The 17477-nt window shown below is 36.4% G+C and overlaps 1 pseudogene; it reads left to right on the top strand.

Moving 5' to 3' along the window:
- Positions 1-8721: 8721 nt before the first annotated feature.
- LOC140846237 (olfactory receptor 2T29-like) lies at positions 8722-9683 on the top strand (annotated as a pseudogene).
- Positions 9684-17477: the final 7794 nt, after the last annotated feature.

Here is a 17477-nt window from a genome sequence, read left to right as displayed (position 1 = left end):
GATAAATAAAAAGCAATCTTCAAAACACAGTGGAACCACAAAGACCCTTAATAGCCAAAGCAATCTGTTGAAAAACAAAGTTGGGCATTAGGCTTCCTGGTTTCAACCTATTTTTCAAATAGATAACAATAAAATAGAAAGTATGGCACTGGCATGAAAACCGACGTATACACCAATTGAGCAGAATAGCAGAAGAGAGAGCCCAGAGAATTCATCTAATATTTGAAAAAGGAGCCAAAAATAAACACTGAATTGGAAAGGATACGTAATCTATTAAATAATTTACATTGGGGAAACTGGGTATCCAGATGCAAAAAAAAGTGAAATAAGACTCTAATCTTACACCACTCTGAAAATAACTCGATATGGATTGTGGATATAAATGTAAGAGATGAAAATGTCACAGAGGAAACAAACAAGGAGGACAAGCCCACTAATATGGGCATGTTAATGATTTAGGGGACCTGACACCAAAAGTAAAAGCAATGAAATAAAATAATTATGATTGGGAGTTCAAATAACTAATGTATTTCTCTGAAACAGAAGAAAAATAATCACGAAAACTAAAAGACAAAAATCACCAAAACTGAAAGACAATCTATAACTTGGGAGAAAATATATGCAAACTGATCATCTGATAAGGGGTTAATATCCAAAACATATAAATACCTCATACAACTCAATAGCAAAAGTGCAAAAAATATGATTTAAAATTAGGAAAGGAAACCAAAAAGTTATTTTACAGAGATATACAAAAAGCCAAGTATATTAGGAGATGCTTTACATTACTAGTCATCATGGAAATGCAAATCAAAACTACAATGGGATTTCACCTCACATCTGTTAGATGTGGAGAAAAGTGAACACTTGTAAAATCTTTGTGGGAATATAAATTAATACAGATACTGTGGAATACAGCACAGAGTTTCCTTTAAAAAAAATCTAATGTGATCCAGTAAGCCAACTTCTCAGTATGTATCCAAGAACAAGATATTGAAGAGAACTTCACTTCCATGTTCATTGAAGCATTATTCACAATAGCCAATATATGGAAGAAGCTAAGAGTGTACAAATAGATGAATGGTTAAAGAATATGTGAGATGTAGAGATAGACAGATATAAAGATAGAGTTACTGGAAGAGATACAGATGCACCTTGGAGATATTATGTAATTGGTTCCAGATCACTAAAATATAACAAATATTACAATAAATAAAGTCAAATGCATTTTTTGTTGTCCCACATGAATAAAAGTTATGATTACACATTACTGTAGCATATTAAGTAAGCAGTAGCATTATATCTAAATACTATATTGCTAAATAATTTATCAAATATCTGAGTTTCAGAGAACTGTAATCTTCTTTGCTGGTGGGGGTCTTACTTTGATGTTCATGGATGCTGATTGATCAAGGTGGTAGCTGCTGAATGTTGGGAGACCAGATATTTTTTTAAAGAAGGCAATGAATTATCCTGCATTAATTGCCTCTCTTTTTTGTGAGTTATCTCTCTGTAGAATGTGATGCTGTTTCGTAGAATTTTACCAAGAGTAGAATGTTTTTCAAGATTGGAATCAATTCTTTACAACTCTGCAACTGCTTCATAACCTAAGTTCATATGATATTCTAGACCATTTGTTGACAGTTCAACTATCTTCACATTGACAAGAGTAGATTTCATGATAATAAATCACTTTCTTTGTTCATCCATAACAAGCGACTCCTCATTAGATCAAGTATTGTCATAAGACTTCAGCAATTCAGTCACATTTTCAGGTTCCACTCCTAGTTCCAGCTCTCCTGCTGTTTCCACCACATTTTTTATTGCTTTCTACACCAAAGTCTTGAAGCAGTCAAAGTCACTCGTGAGAATGAGAACAGATTTCTTCCAAACCCCTTTTAATATTGATTTTAGACCCCTTTCTATGAGTCACCAATGTTCTTAATGGCATATAGAACAGTGAATTTTGCCAGAGGGTTTTCAACATTTTTTTTTTGCTTAGATCCATCAGAGGATTCACTGTCTATGGCAACCATAGCTTTGCCAAGTGTATTTCTTCAGTAAGACTTAAAATTCATAACTACTCCTTGATCCATGGACTGCAGAACAGATGTTGTGCAAGCAGCATGAAAACAGCACTGTTCTTGTGCATCTCAGTCAGAGCTCTCGGGTGACCTGGTAGATTGTCGATGAGAAGAAACATTTTGAAAGGAATCTTTTTATCTGAGCAGCATGTCTCAACAGTGGCTTTAAGTACTTAACCCTTTATAAACAGATGTTCTCTCATCCAGGCTTTATTTTTCCATTTTCTGAGCACAAAAGGAGTAGATTTGGCATTTTCAGAATGGTCAGTGAGCACTGGCTTCCCCCAAAAGGCGCCAGCTGCCTTATTGCCAAATGAGAGAATTGGTCTGTCCATGGAAGCTTTAAAACCATGCATTCACTTCTCCATTTTAACCATGAAAATCCTAAATGGCATCTCTTCCAATATAAGGTTATTTCATCTACAGTGAAAATCTGATGTTTGGTGTTTCCACTTCATTAGTTATCTTGACTAGATCTTCTGGATAACTTCCTGCAACTTCTACATCAGCAACTGCTGCATCAATGTGCAGTTTTCTATCCTGGAGATGGCTGCTCTCCTTAAGCCTTATAGACCCATGTCTTCTAGCTTCAAATCTCTCTCCTTCAGGTTCCTCACCTCTCAGCCTTCACAGAATTGGAGAGAATTAAGGCTTTGATGGATTCAGCTTTGGCATAAGGAAATGCTGTGGCTGGTTTGATCATCTATTCAGACCCTGAATACTTTCTCTGTAATAGAAAGAAGGTTGTTTTGCTTTCTGGTAAATCCACTGTGTCCCCTGGACTGCCACTTTCCATTTCCTTGAGAACGTTCCTTTCCATTCACGACCTAGATGGCTGTGGCACATGAGGCCAGGCGGGGGCCTGTCACCTCTTTGCACATGACTTCCCCACCCAATTTAACCATTTCCAGATCTAATTCAAATTGAGGCACATGCCAGTATTCCTTTCACTCAGAGCCTATTGTAGAGTTATTGATTGGATCAACTTATTGACTGTTGTGTAGGTGTGGGAATTCCTGAGGAGCGCGCGGGAGATGTGGAAGTGTGTGGGCTAGGGATTCAGAACACACACAGCATTTGCTGATTGATTTTGGCATCTTATATGATTATGGTTCATGTGACCCCAAAACAATGACAATGGTAATGTCAACGCTCACTGATCACAGCAAGTATAATAATAATGGAAGAATATGGAATATTGTGAGAATTACCAAACAGTGACACAGACAGAAGTGGCAAATGCTGTTTGAGAAATGGAGCTGATGGACATGGTCAATACATTGTTGGCACAATCCTTCAGCCTGTAAGAAACACAACACCTGTGAATCACAATACAGAACAGTAAAAGGAGGTATGCTCACAGATATAGATGCAGATATATGTACAGGTGTAGATAAGTAGATATGATGATATAGATATGGGCGGTGGAGTATTATTCAGCGATGAGCAAGTGGGAAGTCCTGTCCTTTGCAACATATTGGATGAACCTTGTTATTTATGTGAAGTGTAATAAGTCAAACATGGAAAGATGCAATATATAATTTAATTTCTCTTGTATATTCAATGTATGAAAGAAAAAATCATAAAAGCAAGAGTCCAAGAGTGGTTATCAAGGACTCAGGTAGAAGAAATGGGGAGTTATTGGCCAAATAGAAGAGTAGTAAGTTCTGAGGATCTAATACACAGCATCATGATTTTAGTAAATAGTTTATTATATAATTAAAACTTGTTAAAAGAGTAGAACTTAATTGTTCTAATCAAAACAAAGAAATGGTCAGATAATCATAATTTTGAGATGTGATGGAAGTGTTAGGTAAAGTATGTTCTAAACAATTTGTCAGCATAAATATATATTGAACTAACATGCATATTATAAACTTATACATGTTATCCACATCACAGTGACTTTAATTTAAGATATTATACTGTATACTTGAAAGTTAAAATGAAAATAGAGCTATATTCTCACCATAACAACAAAAATTTGATAATAACATGAGTAAGGGTTATGTTAACTCATGTATTATAGTAAATATTTTGCAATATATACTGATACTAAATCATCACATTAGACATATTTTTTATTAAAGTATCATTGATATACAATCTTATGAAGGTTTCACATGCAAAACCTTGTGGTTTCAACATTCACCCATATTATCAAGTCCTTACCCCCTACTGAAGTCACTGCCTGTCAGTGTAATAAGATACTATAGAGTCATTACTTGTCTTCTCCATGCTGTACTGACTTATTTGTGACCTACCTATATAGTGATTGAGAATTTTAGCGCCCCTTAATCCCATTCTCCCACCCCATGCTTATGGATAATAAGAACTAATATTGTCAAAATGACCATTCTTCCTAAAGCAATCTACAGATTCAATGCAGTCCCTGTCAAAATACTAACAGCATTCTTCAACGAACTAGAGCAAATAGTTCCAAAATTCATACAAAACCACAAAAGATCCCGAATAGCCAAACCAATACTGAGAAGGAAGAACAAAGCTGGGGGGATTACGCTCCCTGACATCAAGCTCTACTACAAACACACAGTAATCAAAACAATTTGGTACTGGCACAAGACCCATAGATCAATGGAACAGAATAGAGAGCCCACACATATATGGCCAATTAATATATAATAAAGGATCCATGGATATACAATGGCGAAATGACAGCCCCCTCAACAAATGGTGTTTACAAAACTGGATGGCTACATGTAAGAGAATGAAACTAGACTATTGTCTAACCCCATGCACAAAAGTAAACTTGAACTGGCTCAAAGACCTAAGTATAAGTCATGAAACCACATTGCACATCTTAAACATACACAATGTAATATATTATTATACCTAAAAAAGGAACGAAAACAGAACAATTGTAAAATGAAATAAATGGGAAAAAAGAATAGATAAGGTAGAATTAAATTAACATACTTCACTTAAAGAACAGAAGAAAGTGTACAATCAGCAATCCATTGTAGAGAGATCAAGACAATGATGTGAAGGAAATTAGCTTAAGTTTACTTTCAAACACCATGTTGACTAGTGGTTTTATCTTTAACAAATCCACTGAACTATTAGTTTCATATTCTTTATAAGAGAAAAATAACAGAATTTCACAATTTTCCTTGACCTTTAAAGGAGGAAGTATATGTATTCATATATACATTTAAATATTTCATAGCCATAATTTAGTAGTGATGTTTGGATTTGTGATTATTGTTGATATTAGATTGGCTTTAATACATATTGAGATTCACAGTAAAAGGAGGATTTTTTTAAAGACATGAGAAAAATCCTTTAAAAACTGCAACAGAATAATCCATTAGCTTCTTTAGCTCTCTTAATTGCATTCCTCTTCACAATCTCAGAGGGGATTTGTCAAAAGAAAAAGCATCCACTCAAAGGGTATAGTAATGCCAGGGATGATGTCACTCTCCTCCTTATTTATACACTTAACCTGGACATGAGCCATTAGCCCATCTAGATGGGATGAGAAACATCACCTGGGGTGGTCTCAACCACAGAAGTAGAACTGCAAGGGGAAAGGGTAATTATTGTTTTGACTTGTTCTTCTTTCACATTCTATTAGCTGAAATTGTTTTCTCGATTTTGACCTATCTGTATTTAAGAAGGAAAGCATGTATGCTTTCTCTTATGTATCTCTCTATATTGCATGTACTTACTGCAATATACTAGGATATGTGTCTTTATTTTGCAACTATTTGTGGGAAAAGGATTATATGCATTCATCTCCATTTACCGGATGTTACATTTTCTTTTCTTGAGATTGAAATTTATAGAGGAAGAGCTACTATTTTACTTGGGGATGATTTCTGAGGTTTGTAAAGTACTAGAAACAAGTGTCTCCATCATGCTTATAGTTCCCCTGGAAAGCTGACATGGGTGCCTGACACCAGGTCGTCCCCCATGGAGGGAAGGCCATGCTGTCAAGAGACCTGAGGCAGAGACACAGCCTGCGGGTCCGAATCATGGGCTAGGATGAGTTCTCACTCCGCTTTGTTTGTGGCATTAGGCAGATACTCTGAGAACCTGAAGCTTTTATCGTGTCAAAGGACAGACCTCACAGGCTCCTGGGAAGGATGGAATGTGGTGAGCTTCAGCTTCAAACAAAGGTTTGGCATATGCCATAGACACTATCCATGACCTCAAGTTAAATATGCACTAAACTGCTTCCATGAAACTCAAGGAGTTGCCTTAGAGTAAGTCTGCATGGGGAGGAGGGCCGCTGCTGAGGGTGGTGCAGACACGGTTTCCTGTCTGTCTGTATTCCAGGTGGTTTGTTTGCTGTGGCCTAGTGATGCTGATCCCCATTTACTGAGGTGCAGCAGAGAATTTCCCAGTGACCCCAAATTCCCTTCCAGTCTCCCTCCACTCGCTCAGCAAACAGCTGAAGGTGTCACATGACTGCTCCCTCTGCTAGCCCTCGTTTAGTCTGACCGCAAGTATAGACTGGCAAACAGATGTATTTTGCAATTAATCAAACTGTTTTAAAATTAATCATAGAGCTCAGAATCCATATGCCAGAGAGGGTGGAATTTGAAAGATAAGCTGTATTTCCTAATGCAATGTGTCCAGATTTCTTTGATATTTATATTAAGAAATTGAAGTCACTGTCAGTCTTGTCTACTGCTTTAACACCCTGAATAAATTCACTTTATTAATAAACTGATTATACTAATTAACATTTGGAATTAATTTGAATTATATTTGAAATGTGAAATATAATTGTGAAATGTCACTGAAATATAACTACCTCTCAACTCTTTCCAGAAAAAGGAGCCCATATTTCCCCCTTTACTGCATTTTAACTTGTCAGAAACTGAAAATCTGCAGAGATCTAACCTTCGTGAGAAAACATAGATGAAGCTATTACTGATTCTCTTAAGACAGATCAGATATCTTTGCAACTGTCATTCATTTTATTTACATGGCAGTTATTTTAAAATTTTACTATAAATCATATTTCTATAACATTTGTTCCTGAGTAGACTGATTGTGACCTCCCTGGGTGTCATGAATTTTATTTTGCCTCTCATTCATCTTCAGGTGACTCAGAAACTGCCCGTGAGCAGCAGGACAGAGGGGCCAACGGGGAACTGGGGTCGGAAATCTTTCCGTGTTATTCCGGCTTCCTCTTTGCATCTCAGTGTCCATGAAAATTTTCTTCTGGGTACATTAAAGCAGATAACATTTGGGAAAACAAAGGTTTGTCTGATAAACAGCAGTGACACTCTAAATCTTAATCCTTGTCCTCTGATATTTAAAGCAAATGGTAGAAGTTTTAAGATGATGAATTGCAACTTAGAAAAACATGTACTACATAAAAAAATAGTTTTCTGCATGAAGTTCTTCTTAACCAATATTAACATAAGAAATACATTATATGTGTATATGTATTTATATTTATATGTTTCTGTTTATTAAAGTTTCTATGATTATAAAAATTATATGTGTATATACACATATAAGTATGTATAAATATATAAACAAATTCATGCATAAGTTCTCTAGGAATACAGAAATTATGAAATTCAAATTATTTAAAGTATGAACAGATACTACAGCTGATGAACTGACCTAACAATTCATCTTATAGCACCAGATAATAAGAGCAAGAGCACTTGCTTACATATATTCTGCACAATTCTCTCTCTATATATAAATTATCTAAAATAGTGGTATATATGTGTATCCACTGTCACTGAACATGATCTAACCACTTCCATTATTTTAGCTCATTTACTCCTAACCATGACTGACATAATTGTGCTTCCCCTCATTTTAAGTAGAGTGGACAGGGAAATAGGGGTGCAGGCTAAGCTGGACCCACAGCTGCAGTAGGGCATCAGAGTCTGGGATCCTAATGTTGCCCCTAGGACGTCCGAAGGGTTCCTCGGTGAGGCCCACAGGCTACTTCTGAATGTACAGCTCAAACCACCCACCTTACTGCTTCAATGTGTGTCCCAGTCTCACGGGCACAATGGGTTCAAACATTCATATGGATTTTCTCAAACTGTGGTTCAGTTACTTTTTAAATCTTTTTATAAATTGAGGTATAATTGACAAATAACATTTTATTAGTTTCAGGAGTATAATGTAATGACTCAGTATTTGGATACATGGTGAAACATAAACTCTTTATTACATGGAATATAGCTTCAAGAATTTGTGAGATCCTAACTGCATCCCTACACCAGAGATGTTAATGAAATTCTGAGTCCTTTAACAAAAATTTTAGAAGAATGTAATATCCCTTCGTTAAAAATTCACTTTTTGTGTTTGCATAGACAAGTGACCATGCAAATTTCCATACTTGATAAAGGACATATATCATCAGGTCATCTCATGATCTTGAACTTTGACAATTTCACAGGCTACCAATTATTTTCTCCCACACTGTGAATTATTAATTTCCTGGCATATTCATAGAATTACAGGTGACGTGTAACCTCTCAGTCTCCAGGACCATAGGGTTTCCTCCACTTAGCATAACTGGGTTGATGCACACACACACACACACACACACATGCCCACACCCTAAAGAGTCATTCAGCAGGTGGCATCTCATGAGTGCCCCATTACTTCTCTCCTTGGAGGGCCAGGTGAAATCATGGAGGACACCACCTGGATGGCCAACCACTCAGGAAGGTCAGAGTTCATCCTAGTGGGAATCTTCAGTCAATCCAAACACCCAACCCTCCTTTGTGTGGTCATTTTGTGGTTTTCCTGATGGCCTTGCCTGGAAACACCATCCTGATCCTTCTGATACGCTCTGAGGCCCGCCTCCACACCCCCATGTACTTTTTCATCAGCCAGTTGTCTCTCATGGACGTGACATACATTTCCGTCACTGTGCCCAAGATGCTCATGGACAGGGTCACAGGTGTGAACACAATCTCAGCCCCCAGATGTGGGATGAAGATGTTCCTCTATGTGACACTGGCAGGTTCAGAATGTTTCCTCCTGTCCACTATGGCCTATGACAGCTATGCAGCCATCTGCCACCCTCTCCATTACCCTGTCCTCATGAGCGATAGGGTGTGTGTCTTCCTGGCTTCTGGCTGCTGGCTCCTGGGATCAGTGGATGGCTTCATGCTCACACCTGTCACCATGACCTTCCCCTTCTGTGTGTCCCGGGAGATCCATCATTTCTTCTGTGAAGTCCCTGCTGTAATGAAGCTCTCCTGCTCAGACACTTCTCTGTATGAGACACTCATGTACCTCTGCTGTGTCCTCATGTTGCTCATCCCTGTGACCATCATTTCAGGCTCCTATGGTTTCATCCTCCTCACCATCCACAGGATGAACTCGGCAGAGGGTGGGAAGAAGGCCTTTGTCACCTGCTCCTCCCACATGACTGTGGTCACCCTCTTCTATGGGGCTGCCGTCTACACCTACATGCTCCCCAGCTCCTCCCATACCCCTGAAAAGGACATGGTGGTGTCTGTCTTTTACACCATACTCACTCCTGTGCTAAACCCTTTGATCTATAGTCTAAGGAATAAGGATGTTATGGGGGCTCTGAAGAAAATGTTTAATGTGGGTGCTGTCTTTCAAGAAACCATGAAGTAGGAAACTTTGATATTGATGCACTGATCCTTTCCTCTATACATCATAAGTTTAGAATCTTACATCAGAATTATTATTCAGACTTTTATAATTTTTATACCTCTTTTACTAATTGCGTCCATGTAGTAGAAAACTCTTCAATTTCTAACCCTTCTCCATTCAAAATGGATTATAAACTCAATATTTATGTTACATTTACTAAGCTTGATAATTTCAGTGTCTGTAGAAGAAAATCCACATTCCTAGAAATATATACCAAAAATATTTAGAGGGAAAATATCATGAGAAACTATGATATTGATTTAAATGATAGAGAGGGGATGATAGAGAGGGAAGTGATAGAGCAAAAGGGTAGAATGTCAATAACTGGAGAGTCTTGGTAAAGAGCACGTGGGTGTTGTTTGCACCACTCATATCCATGCTGCTTTACCATAAATGTAAAATTGTTCCATAAAATGGTTACAATTTCAATCTTCCCTCCTTTTTTTGAGTTTTTATTGTTTCCCATTCCTGTATCTGCATTCTGTTTGGTGGCAGTGTATGTGATGTACTATCTTCTAAAAATTCTCCTTTCAAAGTGCCCCAGTATTACTGCCACGGTCACCTGCATGCTTTTATTTTGTCCTCCTCATCCCACATTTTCCAACAAAGGCATCAAGTGGTGATTAATATTCCCTAGCAAGTAGATGTTTTGGAGCCATGGGAAAACTATAAGCAAATAGTTGGAATATGAATTGGTGAAGGTCCCTTGCATGAGGTGACATCAGAGTTAAGTTTTGAAGTATATAGTTTTTAGACAAAGGAGAAAAGCAAAAAGCCAAACTCATTTATTGACTCAATTATTCAATATATACATTTCTTATGTCATATTAAAATCCAAAAATCTCAGTGTTAAGTGGAGACTAGATGTTACCTCAGTGAAGTGTAGGAGGCTGAATCGTGGGGAACTTGCTCAGAGACAAGATGCCCCAGAAAAGCATGAGCAGCAGTCATACAATCATCCAGCAGGAGAGGGAAATGTTCCAGTGGCCTTTCCTTCCATGCTGTATGCTATAGACTCATTTCTTAGCCTTCTGAGACATAGAACTTTATAAACAGTATTGAAAAGACCAGGCTAGCACTTTAGGGTGTTAAGTCGATGACAATCAAATGGTGACCTGAACATGGGAGGTCAGGGGAGCAGGTGCGTATGGACGGGGAACTGAACAGTGCTGGTCTATGTGCACCTGGACACGCTGAGCGCCAGGAAGGCCTGTGGGGAAGGTTATTTGGAGCATGTGTGGCCTTGGACCAGCTTCACAAAGCCACAGACATGGTTGCACACTGACCATGATTAGTTGATGACTGTAAACTACAGATCTGTAGAGTTGGGAGACAATGTGGACCGATTTCCAATATTTTTGTCACAGTAAAACAGAACTAATAAAATATTCATACTTCTAATCTAAGTAATTGAAAAGCACATGTATCACTTCTCACCTTGGCCTACCATAAGGGTACAGATATTTCATGGCTCCACTCACAACACACAAAATACAGGGAAAATCATGAACAAAATTGAACAAAATGTTGTGTGTACCATGTTCTTCAAAAAAGGGGGATTATGGGTGTGCATAAGGTGAAGGGTATAAAGAGGTACAAACTTCAAATTACAAGAACAGATTAGTCAAAGGAATAAAAGGTTAATATAGGAAACATAGCAAGTAATGTTGTAATCTTTGTATGGTGACAATAAGTTAACTACAGCTATTGGGATGAGCACTTTGTATGTAATTGTCAAGCCAGTATGTTGTACATCTGAAACCAATATAACATTTTATATCAACTACATTTCAATTAAATAAATGAAAAATAGACACATAGAGTACATCTTGGGCATCAGCCTTAGAATTTTTTTCCTGGATATGTCTCCCTAGTATGAGAGAAAAAATAAATAAATGAATAAACAATTGGTGCAAAATCAGACTAAAAGCTTTGCACAGTGAAGGATATCATCAACTAAACGAAAAGACAGCCTACTGAATGGGACAGTATATTTGCAAATTATATATGTGATAAGGGTCAAATATCCAAAACATATAAAGAACTTATACACCTCAACACCAAAAAGGGAAAAAATACAATTAAATATGGGCAAAATGCCTAAATAGTCATTTTTCCAAAACCATAGGAATGAACAACACACAAGAAAAAGTTATCTACATAGCTAATCATCAGGTAATGGAAATCAATAACACAATTAGAAGCCACAACACACCAGTCAAATTGGAAATAACAAGTGCTGGTGAGGATGTGGAGATAGAGAACCCTCATGAGGTGATGCTGAGAATATAAATTTGTGCAGCGACTATAAGGAAGGATATGGAATTTCCTCAAACAACTGAAAATAACAATCTATATTCCAAAATTCCACTTCTGATTATTTACATAAAGAAAATGAAAACACTGATTTGAAAGAATGCATCCACTCCTACATTTATAACATAATTACAAGCAATAGCCAAGATATAGAAGATTAGTAGATGTGTCCATCAATAGATAACATGTACTAATAAGATGTATACACATAAACAATGGACTATTACTAAGCCATAAAATATAATGAAATTTTGCAATTTGTGGCAACATGTATAGATCAAAATCATATGTTAAGTAAAAGTTAAGAATGCTAACTGACAGCAAAAAACAAATATCATTTGTTTCCACTTATACATGGAATCCAGAAAACAGAATAAAATGAACACATAAACAAAAACAAAGACAGACCCATAAATAGAGAACCAGCTGGTGGTTGCCAGAAGGGAGCGGGTAGGCGTTTTGGTGAAATGGATAAATGGGGTAAAGAGGCACAAACTTCTACTTAAAAATAAATAAGTCATGGTGACAAAAAGTACATGATAGGGAATATAGTCCATAAAATTTATTAACTGTGTAGGTGACATGGTAACTGAAGCTATAGTGGTGAGCATTTCTTAATCTTCAAGTCACTGTTTTGTACACAGGGAACTAATATAATGTTTTGTGTCATTATAATTCAATGAAAATAATAAATGAAAAGATAGATATTATTAAATAAATAAATAAAATTCCCCATAACAACTTAATGGTGCCATTGTATTATCTTGATAAATATTACTCAAAAATGAATATTTTTATACAAAATATCTTTCTTCACATATATGATTACTTTTGTAGGATAGATTCCCAAAGGGGTATTATTGACTCAAAAGATCAATTACTTTTTAATTTTTTATACAAATTGTTAATTTGCATGCTGAACAACACTAGCTAATTTAGACCCACCGTCTGAGAAGGAAGAGCTGCAGCTGCTCACATTCTGACTGTGTTGCAGAGTCTCTGTTCTCCCCCTCACGCATCTCTGCTCCTCCACATGTGATCTGTGGCCAGAGGCGGCGACTTGTCCCTCTGTCTTCTGGATGGTTTGTCTGGTGAGAGACTCCAGCAGCGGACTGGAGGGCAGGAGCAGACGAAGGTCTGGGTGTTTTCTCCGTCAGCACCAACTCGGCCAGAGTTGGCTGAGTTCCTCCACCTGGGGACCAGGTGTCACCAATGGTCATCCCCCCTTACAGCTTCAGCTGCCACGGGTCCTGCAAACCACTGCTCCTCCTGCTGCCCCTCGGGACCAACGCTGCAGAGAGCATCCCTTTGATGGAGCTATTGGGTCATTCTACATCTTTGATGAAATTCTTACCCCCACCCACCTCTGTTTAACCTTGACCTACTTCTTGATAGTGGGTACACTTTGCAGATCTTTGCTAATATTATCAATTCCACCTAGATTGCATGTATGTATATACATTTTTCTAATTTTGATTTAGCATCTTCCTATATGTTAATTGTTCTACAGTATTTCTTAAGCTCTGAATTATCCAAGTTCAAGATTATGTTAATTCTTAAATCTGTAGTTTGCACAGTATCTGATTTATTTCCTCCTACATTATTAATATGAGTCCCTCATTATATATGTAGGACCTTTTCCAAAAGTGAGATTTCAACATATGTGTATAATTTTCTCTGTTGTGAAAACATTTTCTATGGTGTCAAATATGTCAACCGCTTTCTTTCCAGTTTGTAATTTGCATTTTGTTAAGAATAACTTCTTCATCCTAATATTATATAAATTGATTTCTATATTCTTTTGCCGAATTTGAAAAAAACACATACAGGTATTTCAGATTCATGGAATTTTTTAGTATGCTGTGTGATAAGCATGCAATATTATTTATTAAAGATGGTTTTCTAAGAAATTTTAAATTACACAGTAATTTAATTAGCCACATAAAACACAAATGCACTCACACTCACACATTCAGTTACCTCCCCAAACTGCTGTTTGAGAAAGGGACCCAAAATTTACTAATGGCACTACTGGATGACATTCAAACATATCTGTTGATCAGGAACAATTTACATGTATAAAGAAGAGGCTTGTGGGTCAGAGAACTTCACAGTCCATGATGCACTGGGAAGACCAAGAAGACACCTGCATGGCGTCAGCCAGTTCCAGCTAGGGTCTGTTTGCCTCAGCAGAGACCAAATAAGGAGTTGCAGAGACGAATCCTGCTGCTGAGAAGTCAGTGAGAATCCAATGGGCACTGGTTTATCTAAGTCCTCTTCCTACATTTCAACTTTTATAGGACATAAAAGCCCCCTGAGCACACATGGAAGGCAGTAAGTGGCAGCTAGGATTCTGAAATACTGAACCTAGAATGGACCCCAACCATCAGAAAGAGTTTAGTTATATCATTACAGTCTAAGATACAATTACCAGATAATTTTAAAATCAATTTTCCTTCCCATCCTTATAGTATACAGTAAATTCAAGGGATTCAAGAATAGAAAGATTGATGTAAAAATTATAATAATCATTCTATGACCCCATGTATCAATCCTTTACCCCTTTCCATAGAAGCAACATTTATCTGGAGAAATGTATTTCCCATGAGGATAATTTTCATACACACATGTATCCATACATAATCTATTTACTTGTATCCAAACATAATCTATTTACTTGATGTATATTCACTAGGTAAGGGAGAACTACACACTTCAGTAAACCATGACACACAGAATGCCCCAATGCAGGGAAGCCATCTCTAGTTAACAAAAATTCTGAATCAGGTCTGTGCTAGTAGAGGCTCTCTCTTCCACATGGTCATAAAGGCATCAAGCTCCTACTGTCTTGTGGCTCTGTTATCTTCATTGTGTGCCTTCCAGTTAGGCAGGACCTTTCTGCACCAGGACACCAGGAGGAGAAGAGCGTGGATGATCGCACCTGGCACAGGTCTCTGTTCCATTCACAGATCAGCGGTCAGAACCAAGCACATGTCCCCACTGAACTGCAAAGAACTGTGAAAGGAAGTGAACCTGAGGGCCAGGGAACAGGAGAAGGTCAGGGGGGACAAGGACAGTCTCTAAAAGCTTCTCTAAATATGTATCCATAACATCATTCTGCGCAGACTCTTGTACTTGTTGTTTTGAATTGAATATTTATTTTATGATATTTCTCTCTTTTCAGAATTATGTAGTTGATTCTATCTGATAATCTCATAATTTAATCAATTAATTTCCTAATCTTCTTATATAATTTAAATTCTCTCTAATCTTAAAAATCACGTTTCTTGCTTTTTGCTGTAACAAAATACTGTAAATACATGTAATTGCTAATCTGTTACACATGAATACTGTGAATTAGATTTTTCTCTTGGTATGTAGTAATAATGGAATTGGTTATAGGACATACACTTCTCAGTTTTACTGGGTCCTGCTAAATTGTTTTATATTTTGAATATCTGTTGGAATTTATAAGGAATTAGAAGTGAGATGAATCACCATAGATGTTAAAACTAAACAGTGAACAAAACAAAGTTGCTACCTTTAAGGATTTTAGGATATTGTGGTGGAGATAGGTATATAATTTCATATGTTTGTCTGTGTTTGCTGATATACCAGATGGTATGTCAAATAAATATGTGAAAAGAAAGTGATTGATAATTACCATACTACAGATTATATCGTCAAAAAACATTTATTAAAAGCCACCTGGAGAGAGATCTTAACAAAAAATTATTCATGTCTGTGATGCAGTGTTGTGACTGGGAAGTGGTGATCTACTTACAGAACCTCTTCACATACCCCTTATAAATGGTGTTGATGGCTTGTTAATTACCATCAGAAGAAAATGTGGTATGTGCCATTTCTGGTTTGAAATTTTTTAAAAGGAGGTAAAATAACTTCCAATCCTTCTCTGTCATTATGTGTCCTGTATAAATATAGAAGATCTAATAAAATACTGCCAGTAGAGAGAAAAAGCTAAGACCATGAGTCCTTCTGAATAAGACAGGCATGAACAGTTATTCAAATAGGAATGTCTACAGTAGGTAAAGCTAGAGTTAATTAAACTCTTTGCATAAAGCCATCAAAACTTCAGAATGGTCAAAAGCTAGAATGATTTATATTCTCTAATATTGGAGGTTTTAACTTTAGAGGGCACTGATAGGACAAAAGCCTAAGAACTGTATCCTTGGCTAGTTTAAGGGTATAAAGTAAGATGGGTTTCATGGGCTGGAATGACAGCTGTCACTATTATGTAGTATCTAAATCTGTTGCAAAATAGTTTCCTGTGTTGACTTGGAGAGATACCTTGTGCCTACTGAGTTGGTGACTCTAAGAGACCTGGGTATAAAACAACAATGAGGGAATGGTTATTGCTGCATCTGTATTTGAGGAGACACATCAACATGAAAAATAAACCCATAATTTTGCAATTTACTACTAAATATATTCATAATACCCATAAAAATAGATTTTAAGATACTTGGTTATCTACTAACATTATTCTCAATGCCTATATTTTTACTCAGAAATAACTCTGAAAAGGTTTACGCAATTTATCTGCCACCTCAAATTAATAAATTCTATACACATCTAAAATAATAAAACACCTACCTGTGAGAAGTACAAACTAAGGTCTTAATCATTTAACCATTTTTTTATTAATTACTTAAAATAATTCAAGAACTATTCAAAGCACTGAGGTTTTATTAGAAGAAGAAAAGATTTGTTTTTTTAGGTGCCTTATTCCAATGATGGTGAATATAACACACAAAAATACTTTGTCTCTTTGGCATTTATAAGTATTTAAAAGCCATATATTTGTGGTTTTTTCTTATTTGTGTTTAGTAAGTATTGAAAAATTCAGAATAAACATGGGTCCAAAGAAAAAACAACAATGTGTAATACTTCCTAAGTTTCAAAATGATTACATGGAATGTTAAGGTACATATTTAAAAACTTCAAGGTGTCATAGAACTACAGAGATATTTGTTTTTTGCAATAAATAGCATAATATTTGTATCTCCAACAAAGTTGGGAAATTGTCCACTACTCTGTATTGATTGAACTTTATTGATGAACTTTTTTGCTTGTGTAACAAAAATACCATGTGATAATTTATTTCATTTACTTTATTTTTCATTCATCTCATAAAAATACTTGTAGATTAGTGAGCTTGAAGCAGAAGTGAGATATAAGAACCAGATATGAGAGAAATATGTATAAGAAATCATACTATTCTTAGCTCAGGCCTCAGCTCACTTAAACAAAAAAAAAGTAATTTTGATTTCCTCCAATTTTGAGTCTCATTAACTTATTTTTCAATAATATAATCATAAAAATATAGACTGAACTAAACTCAACTGGGATATAAAACTTGTGAATCCTTCAAAGTAAACCTGCAGTTGAAAAAAAAAGATGGAGTTGTAAAGCAAAAAA

Source organism: Manis javanica, chromosome 14 (assembly GCF_040802235.1).
Source record: "Manis javanica isolate MJ-LG chromosome 14, MJ_LKY, whole genome shotgun sequence".
NCBI classification, from domain to species: domain Eukaryota; kingdom Metazoa; phylum Chordata; class Mammalia; order Pholidota; family Manidae; genus Manis; species Manis javanica.
Note: the sequence above shows the minus strand (reverse complement) of the source record. Positions and strands in the feature narration are given on the sequence as shown.